This window comes from Pipistrellus kuhlii, unplaced genomic scaffold (assembly GCF_014108245.1).
Source record: "Pipistrellus kuhlii isolate mPipKuh1 unplaced genomic scaffold, mPipKuh1.p scaffold_m20_p_6, whole genome shotgun sequence".
In the NCBI taxonomy this organism is placed as follows: domain Eukaryota; kingdom Metazoa; phylum Chordata; class Mammalia; order Chiroptera; family Vespertilionidae; genus Pipistrellus; species Pipistrellus kuhlii.
Window position 1 is genome coordinate 15707400 of NW_023425562.1, and position 8140 is coordinate 15715539.

At 54.6% G+C, this 8140-nt stretch overlaps 1 protein-coding gene across 2 annotated transcripts in view; it reads right to left on the minus strand.

The window, feature by feature from the left end:
• The window catches only part of ZBTB7C (zinc finger and BTB domain containing 7C), a 260208-nt gene extending 252878 nt beyond the window's left edge, over positions 1-7330 (minus strand). For both annotated transcript variants that reach the window (XM_036418693.2, XM_036418694.2), the window contains exon 1: positions 7132-7330. The gene's annotated coding sequence lies outside the window, so the exon portion shown is untranslated. The remainder of the gene's footprint in view (positions 1-7131) is intronic.
• Positions 7331-8140: the final 810 nt, after the last annotated feature.

Consider the following 8140-nt stretch of genomic DNA (forward strand, 5'->3'; position numbering starts at 1 on the left):
AGACCAGGAATAGAAATTCACAAAACACAGGAATGGCAGTGGCTTGCCGGGAGGGACCCCTCATTGCCAGTATCTGTGCTGGGTGCTTTGTGTATAATAATATCCATGCATCTCATTTTCCCAACCACCCTGTGAAGTTGGCGTTCACCATTTTCTAGATGACGAAACTGGAGCTTAAAGAGGTTGAGTAACATGCCCAAAGTGACCCCAAAAAAGTGGCCATGCCATAGGAATCAAGTCTGATCAGCTCCCAAACACGTGTTCTTCCACATCCCTTAATTGTTTGATGCCTCAGTTTCCTAATCTGCAGAATTGGGATATTATCTGCCTGGAAGCAGAGTGGGGCCCTGTGATCCCGAAGAGCCCATCTTCCCCAGGACTGGGTTCTGGAATCCTAGAAGCTATTGTTTGAAGGGTCTTGGTCTCTTGCCATTTCCTGGCTGGGCTGCACCCATTCCTGCTAAGCTGGCAACCTGTTTTTTCTCTTTAACCCCAAGGCTTCCCATGGCCCACTCCTCCTGCCTGCGTAGCCTCTAATGCCTATATCAAGACCCCACCAAAATTTCACCTCCACCAAAAACCATTAAACTGTTCAGTCAGAGAACTGCTTTCCATGCTGCCCCCTTCCAGCTCTGCTTCCCAGAATGTGATGATCTGTCCCTTCACCCCCAGAACCCCATGCCCCCTCCCCAGCCAAATGCAATCCCAAAAGAGGCCTTCACATCAGAGGGGTCAATCAGGGTCTCACCTCCCATGGGAAGGAGTCTGTATTTCATTCATCAGCATCAGGCATTCTTTTAAACCCTGGACACGGAAGTGACAGCCACTGAGTCCCTGGTCTCCTGAAGGAGCCAAGGCTGTCCCCAAACAGTGACGCGCTAAACATGAATCCATATCTCTGGGGAATCTCCTGCTGCTCTTGTGTGTGGGTCAAGAAATAATTAATTAATGGGCCGTAGGGTTTTGTTTTTTAGTAACGGTCAAAGTATGATACATTGTTTGAAGGAACACTACACATCCATTAAAATATGCTTCTAAAGAACGTTATTATGTCACTGGTAAGTGTGACAGAATGCTCAGGGAGGGGACCGCTTGCGGTACCATATACCCATGATGGAGAGGTGAGAAGTGAGAAGTACAATGCTGAGCACATCCTGATGTGCTGGGGGTGAGGAGGGCTGTTTTCTTAATTCAAACTACAGAAGGTAAGGCTGGCTGAAATCTCGGCTGGTGAGATGTGGAAAACACATTCTCTTCCAAATATCAATGATTCATGGTAAGAATGTCTCAGACTCCCAAGAGAAAAAAAAACAAAAAAAAACCCTTTTTGTTTATTATTAAAAGATGGTACAGGTTTTTAAAGTTTTAGAAAATGATGTGTAGTCCTAATTATAGTTACATGTGTGTATATGCACGTGTATACATGTGTTGGTGGATAAGGAAGGGGAAAAAAGACTGAAAGGAAGTACACCAAAATTAGGATGTTGCAGCTATTTTGTTTTGTTTTGTTTTTTTTTTTTTTTGTTTTAATTTTACACCTTTCCATATTTTCCAAATTTTCTATCATGACTCTGATTGCTTTTACAATAATAAAAAAAAAAGCAGTAAACTGAATGCTAATAGTTTTTTAATTTCCTCATGAATCTGTTTTTACAGGCACCATTTCAGTGGGGTTTGGAAATCAGCAGGGTGTGAAACACAAATGAAATTCCCCATTCCTGCAGGGCTGAGTGTGCCCCTTGGCCCCGGAGAGAAACCCTCCCTGCATCCATGCTGGCAGCCAGCTGTCCACAGCTGTGCTGAGGAGGCTGCGAATGAATGGAGCTGGTGGAAAAACACAACATTCCTGACTCTCCAAGGATGGCATTCTGCTTGGAACTCTTGCCCACCAAAGAAGTAAATAAACAGAGAGAGAGAGAGACTGAGCAAACACACTAGGGAAACTAGTCCTAGAGGTGGGTCAGCTGCCAGAGCTCCCAGCTCCTAATATCACACCTGAAAGAAGCCCCCTCTGCCCAAGCCGCCAGTCTTGTTGAATCTGGTCCAAGGCAGCTTGCCCGGCTCTCCTGGGCTATACCTCTTGAATGCCACCTTCCCTCCCTGCCACATATCGGAGTATGTATGAACAGGCTTTGTTCCTGCCTCTAGCCTGAAGAAATCTGAGAATAGGGTCCCTGGCTGACTCATTTTCATCCCCCCCCCTCCCAGCACTCATTGGCATATTCACTCGCCAACTATTTCCTTGGGCAGTGCTGCATGCCAGGCACTGTTCTAGATATACTCATGGAGTGTACATTCTAGTGGAAGACACAGTCATAAACACAAACAGCATCAAGGCTTTCCCCCAGATGGAGTTGGGTGCCACAAAGAGTATACTGCAGGTTCCAGTGGAGACTCAGAAGACAAGGAGGAGCCAGCAGGGAAGAGCTGAGGGAAGGGAAGTCCACACACGGACAAACAAAGGGACATACATGAGCTTGGTGTGTTTAAAGAACAAAAGGATCTGGGTGGGTGGGAGCACAGGAGTGTAAGGGGGTCAGAGAGGCAGGCAGGGGCCAGTCCCAGAGTGTCCACAGGAGGGCACACAAAGGAGTGGCCTACCTGCCTTCCTACAGGAAACTCGCTCTGCCTGCTCTGTGAGGCTGGACTGTACAGTGGCAGACAGCCCACAGAGAAGAATGCCATCCCTGCCCGCTGGATCGATGGCCGAGTGTTCCCTGCATCTCTAGTGGTGTGGAGTGGCCAATCAGCTTGTCCCAGGGCTCTCAAAACACCTATGGAATCCCACCTCTTCTCATCCACAATCCGCTTCTATGTCCTTGCCCTCCAGACACCCTCTTCCCAGTGCCAAGGAGTGCAGCTGATGGCAACGATGAAACAAACCTGACTGCTATCCACCCACCCACCTGTTCTCTGCCCTGGGCACTTATTCAACAAACATTTTCCATGTCCCCGCCTTGTGCTGGGTGCTGAGGGTGTGGCCATGAGCAACACACAAGCCCTGCCCTTAAAAGCGCCTGCAGGCAAAGCCTGTGCCAGGCTCAGCAGGAGCTGCCCAGCGCCCACCTCTCCATGAAGGACTGTCTGCTGAAATCTTCTCTCCCTGGTAGGACCTGCTGTGAGCTTCTGAAATGGTTCTGACCAGTGGATGAATTCACTCCAAGGAGCTAAGAGAGAGACAAGCTCAGTGCCTTGCCTGCTTCCTCTGCCCATTCCCTCCACTGACCCAGGGAGAAACTATGCCCAGTCTCAACTGGAGGGGTGGGAGGTGCTATTTATTCAAAGACAAAGGAGGACTTTGGTGTTGGTCTGAAATGTGGGGGGAGAGGGGAGGGGCCCACAGGGACTAGTCTGGGGCAGGTGTGGGGAAGGAGGGAAAGAGCTCTGGGTGCAGGCCTCAAACCTCAACCAGCACCCACAGAAGTGCCATCCCGCATCAGAGAAACTTCCCAACATGTCGCTTTCCTCCTGCCTAAAAATCATTGTTGGCATTATTCAGAGCAGCGATAAGCCCCCCTTTGCAGGTTCTTAAGTTCTGCTCTGTGAGATTTCTGGGGTGTCCCTCGCTATGTGCAAATGGGGGGCGGGAGGGGTCAGTGCCTGAGAAAAGTGCACACACTAGCACTAGGAAATCCTCGAATCCTAAGTCCACCAGAGCAGCGGAGGTTCCAGGAGCCCTGCAGGCCCCTCCCCACCGGTCACCCCAGTACCCTCCATGCATTTGGATGGCAGGTTTTTCTCAGTGAGGCACAGCACCCTGGGGAGAAATCAGCACCAAGGATGGACCCAGACCCTTGAGTGGCTTCTTCCCCAGAGGGGAGGAGGGGTTATAAATAGCCTGCACTCCTTCAGCCCTACACAGGCACAGATCCCACACCCCCGCCCCAGCCTCAGCCAGCTGGTCCCTCCTCGCCCAAGTTCCCACAGCCTGCAGTGAGAGGGAGGAGAACTACTCACCCTCAGCAGGGGGGGAGGGGCGAGGAACAAAGTTCTTCAGGCCCCCATGGGAGTGACTGGCCTCCCATGGAGTGTAACTGCAAGCCCCCCACCCATCTATATCCTCTTGTACTGCAGCGCTGAAAGGGGCGATATTTTCAGGAGGAAGCCCTCTTACGCCCTGGTCTATCCGGACACCCCAAGCTGCATTGAACTGAATGACATTATAGAAATCATACACTCTTCCTCTCCCTGCCTCAGTTTCCCCATCTGTAAGATGGGCAAATAGCTGAACTGTGAACCACGGAGGAAAGTGGCATGCATCGGAAGTGAAAGGCACTGTCGAAAGGTCACATGGGCTATCTGTATGACACCAGGTCATGGTTTCTCTTATGGGAACTACAGGGACACTGATTCTTAGCTGCTCATGAAAGCAGAATTACACTCAAGCGACACTGCATGCCTTGGATTCTTGATACTACATGTCCTTGAAAGCAGGAAAACATACAAAATATCCTCTCTCACAAGTCATTTCTGACTAACACAGACTGACACACATCGCTCCCCAACTTTTTTTTTAAATTTAATATGACATTATAGACTGAAGAATACGCATTGCCCTCGAATCAACAATCCCTCTGCTTATTATTCAAATCTTTCCCACCTCTACATCCTAGTAGAAACGTATGGTTAAGATTCAAGTGGCCAACTCCCAGGTCTTTTTCATTAAGACACTTTGTTTGGCTCAATAAAATACAGCATGAAAAAAAAAAACATTTGCTGAAAACCCACTCATTGATGTCTTAATAGCTGTGTCAAATACTCATAACAACATGTATTCCAAAACTCTCAGATAATTGCTCATCTTTCTCATTTGGTATCCACAACAGCACGGCATTTGTGTCCAAGTATAATTGATGCAGAATTTGGGCTCTCTTTCAAAAATATCTGTAAAACCTAATTACCAGGAAAACAGAGTTCTGGCATGCTACGGAAAGTGGGTGCTTCAGAATGAGACGAGCTGCAAAGCCATCTTGGCCAATCAAGCTGCATTCTGTTACAAAAGGAGTGTGAGGACGTTGGGGTGAGGAAGGAGCAGGAAAAGTTGGGATAGTGTCTAACTGGAATCTGCAGTGACAGTCAGTCCTGATTTTTTTTTTTAAGTCAAGGGCAGAAAACTAGAAATACACCCCATTTGCTGGCACCCATGGTCATAGAAAGTACCAGATAACAGGCCCTTGATGAGTCTGGGAGAGGGGGTGGCATTTCTGACCTCAGGCCCTTGGGCCTTGGTGAGGGGGCTCTTCCCACCCTGACTGGGAGGCTGGTGTCAATTCCAGCCTCCTGGGCCTCCTGGGCCTCTAACACTGTGACGGGTTGCTTTCCTTCTTTGGGCCTGGAGTTTGCTCACCTGTAAAATGAGCTCTCCTGATTCCTAGGCTCTCTTTTAGCTTCAAAACTCTGTGGCCCTGCCAAAACTGGTGTGGCTCAGTGGATAGAGCATCGGCCTGTAGACTGAAGGGTCCTAGGTTCGATTCCGGTCAAGGGCATATACCTTGGTTGCGGGCACATCCCCAGTGGGGGGTGTGCAGGAGACAGCTGATCGATGATTCTCTCTCATCGATAATTCTAGCTCTCTTTCCCTCTCCCTTCCTCTCTGTAAAAAAAAAAAAAAAAAAAAAAAATCAATAAAATATATATTTTTTAAAAAAAACCTGTGGCTTAAAGAAAGGACACTTCTGCTCAGGTACTTGTAGGGCTGGGTGGGGGGAACAGGGAGAGGGAGCAGGACCAGCCAGAATGAGAGGCTGTTTCCAGCTCTCAGGAGTTCCGTGCCAACTTGCAACAACTGGGTATCAGACCCACTTCGGAGAAAATGATTTCTTTCAGCCTAGGACGGACCTACCGGGGTGGCTGTAACCTCCCTACCCTGGATTCGTCAGCGCGGCCACAGAGGAACGGGGCCAAACCACGGGACTTCTCTGAACCTCTCTCTCGGGGCTGACCACAGCATATCTTCCTCTTCTAGGGGTCTTCCCTTCCTTCCCCCCTCCCTCTTCTTTCCGTCCCCGGTGCCCCCAGAAAACCCAGCCCCAGCCTTGTGAATTGTCTGGCGAAGCTCCGCGGGCAGGCAGCACACACCACCTCTCACAGGCTCCCCTCCGCCCTGGCCCCTCGCCGCCCAGGCTTGGGTACCATCCTATGAGGCTGTGAGAGATGCCGCCGCTCAGCTTTCCTTGGGCTCCTCCCGGCCCCTTCCGAATGAAATCAGACAGCCAACCCCAATAACAAAGCAGCACAGCGGCCAGAGACGATTCGCTTTCAAAAGAGCAGGAGGATGCGCACGCCCCGAGATAGGACGCTGGCGCGGTCCCTAGGAAGAGACCCCGTGCCATCCTGAACTGAGCGGACCACGGTCTGGCCTCGGCTCCTCTTTCCCCGACATGCAGGAGCCATGTGCGTGCGCCCATTTCCCGCAACTTCCCAACTGGACAGCGGCCTGGGTCTTAGGGCCCCACTAAGGCGTCACCTCTGGGCCAGACCTCCAGGAAGCCCCTGAGCCACCACATCCTGGGATGCGGGATCCCAGACTGCCTGCTCCTTTCCTCATCTTGAAGATAAGACAACATGAGGTGCGGGTGCCCGAGTCTCAGGAAACCGTCCCTCTCCAAAAACGCTCCCGCGCCTTCCGGACAGATGTGCGATAAAACTTTCAGCAGAAACCACCTGTGGCTGCCTTCGGGCCCGCCCGGCCCGGCCCAGGAGGCGCCGCCCCGCCGGGGCCGCCCGCGCTGCAGAAGTTCCCTTCCAGCCCCGCGCGCCACTTCGCTCCGGGCCGCGGTGCCAGCCAGGAGGCGCGCCGGCTAGCTCTCCGCTGGCTCTCCCCCTCCTCCCGCTCTCCTTCCTCCCGCCTCCTCCCGTGGCATGGCTGCCACACGGAGTTCCCCCTGAATAGCCACCGCAGCCCCCCGCCTCCGGCCCGGCGCGCCGGGGCGCCCCTGCCCCCGCCGGTGCCCCGGGCGCGCCATCAGCCGGCCTCCTAGCAACAGCTCCAGGCATCGCTCTCCGGCCTCGGCGGCGCACAGCTACCTCTCTGGAGCCCCGCGACCCCCGACCCGCCTCGGCAGCCAAGGTGCGAGGGAGACGGCAGCCCTCACAGCCGGTGCCCGAGCCCTGCGCGCGGAGCCAACTCACCTCTGCGCGCCGCCAGGGCCACCGCGCGCCGCCCGCACTGGGCGCCGGGCCGCGGTCCTCGCGTCCTCCCTCGCCGCCGCCGCGGTCCGTCCGGGTGCGCGGGGGAGCAGCGCGGCCGCGGCTGTCAGAGTCTCGTGGCGGGGCCGCGCCGGCGGGTGTGGGACCGAGCGGCTCCCGGCAGCTCCTCCCTCCCCGCGCCGCGCCCCTGCCCTCCCGGGCCCCGCCCCCGCCGCCGCTGTCAGCCCCGCGCCCCGCGCCCGGCGTCCCCGCGGCCCGCGCCACCCGCTCGGGGGGCGCACGGGGCTCAAGGGCCCGGATGTCTGTGGTCGCCGCTCCCTCGCGCCCGCCCCTTCCCCTGCGCTCCCTCCTCGCCCGCCACACATGCACTTGCTGCGGCTCCACCTCGCGGGCTCCGTTTAATTTCTGTTTTGACAGTGGCCGGCGGTGGGCGGCGCTGCGGGGGGCTCCCCAGGCTCGCGGGGGCGGCGGGCGGCCGGCTGGACGCGGCGCGGGGGCGGGCGGAGTAGGGGCCAGGCAGAGCCACCCACCGCTCAGGGCTCCGCGTCTTTTTTCTTTCTTTCTTTTTTTCTCTTTGCCTCCTCCAGGATTTAAAGGGACAGCCCTGGCCCAAGCGAGGGCCCAGGCGAGGGGCCAGGCGGCCTCCGTTTCTCTGGTCTCCAGACGCCCTCTGCGGCCCGGCCGGACCCGCCGGCACCCGGAGCGCCGGCTCCAAACCGCCGGGTATTTTTAGGTTCACACCCGGCCCGGGGCAGCCAGCGGAGAAGCCGAGGGCGCACGGCTATTTTTACAGGGTCTGATTGGGAGAGGACCTAAAACAACCCAGCAACTGCTCTTCCACGCGAAAGTAGGAAGCAAGAAGTAGGGGGGAGAAGTTTCCCAAATGCCATCGCAATTCCAGCGAGCCCAGAGAGATCCCTTTCCGCCGCAAGAAACCGCTGGCTTGCGGCACTCTAGGGCGCCCAGATTCCTGCGGGCAACCCCGCCTTAG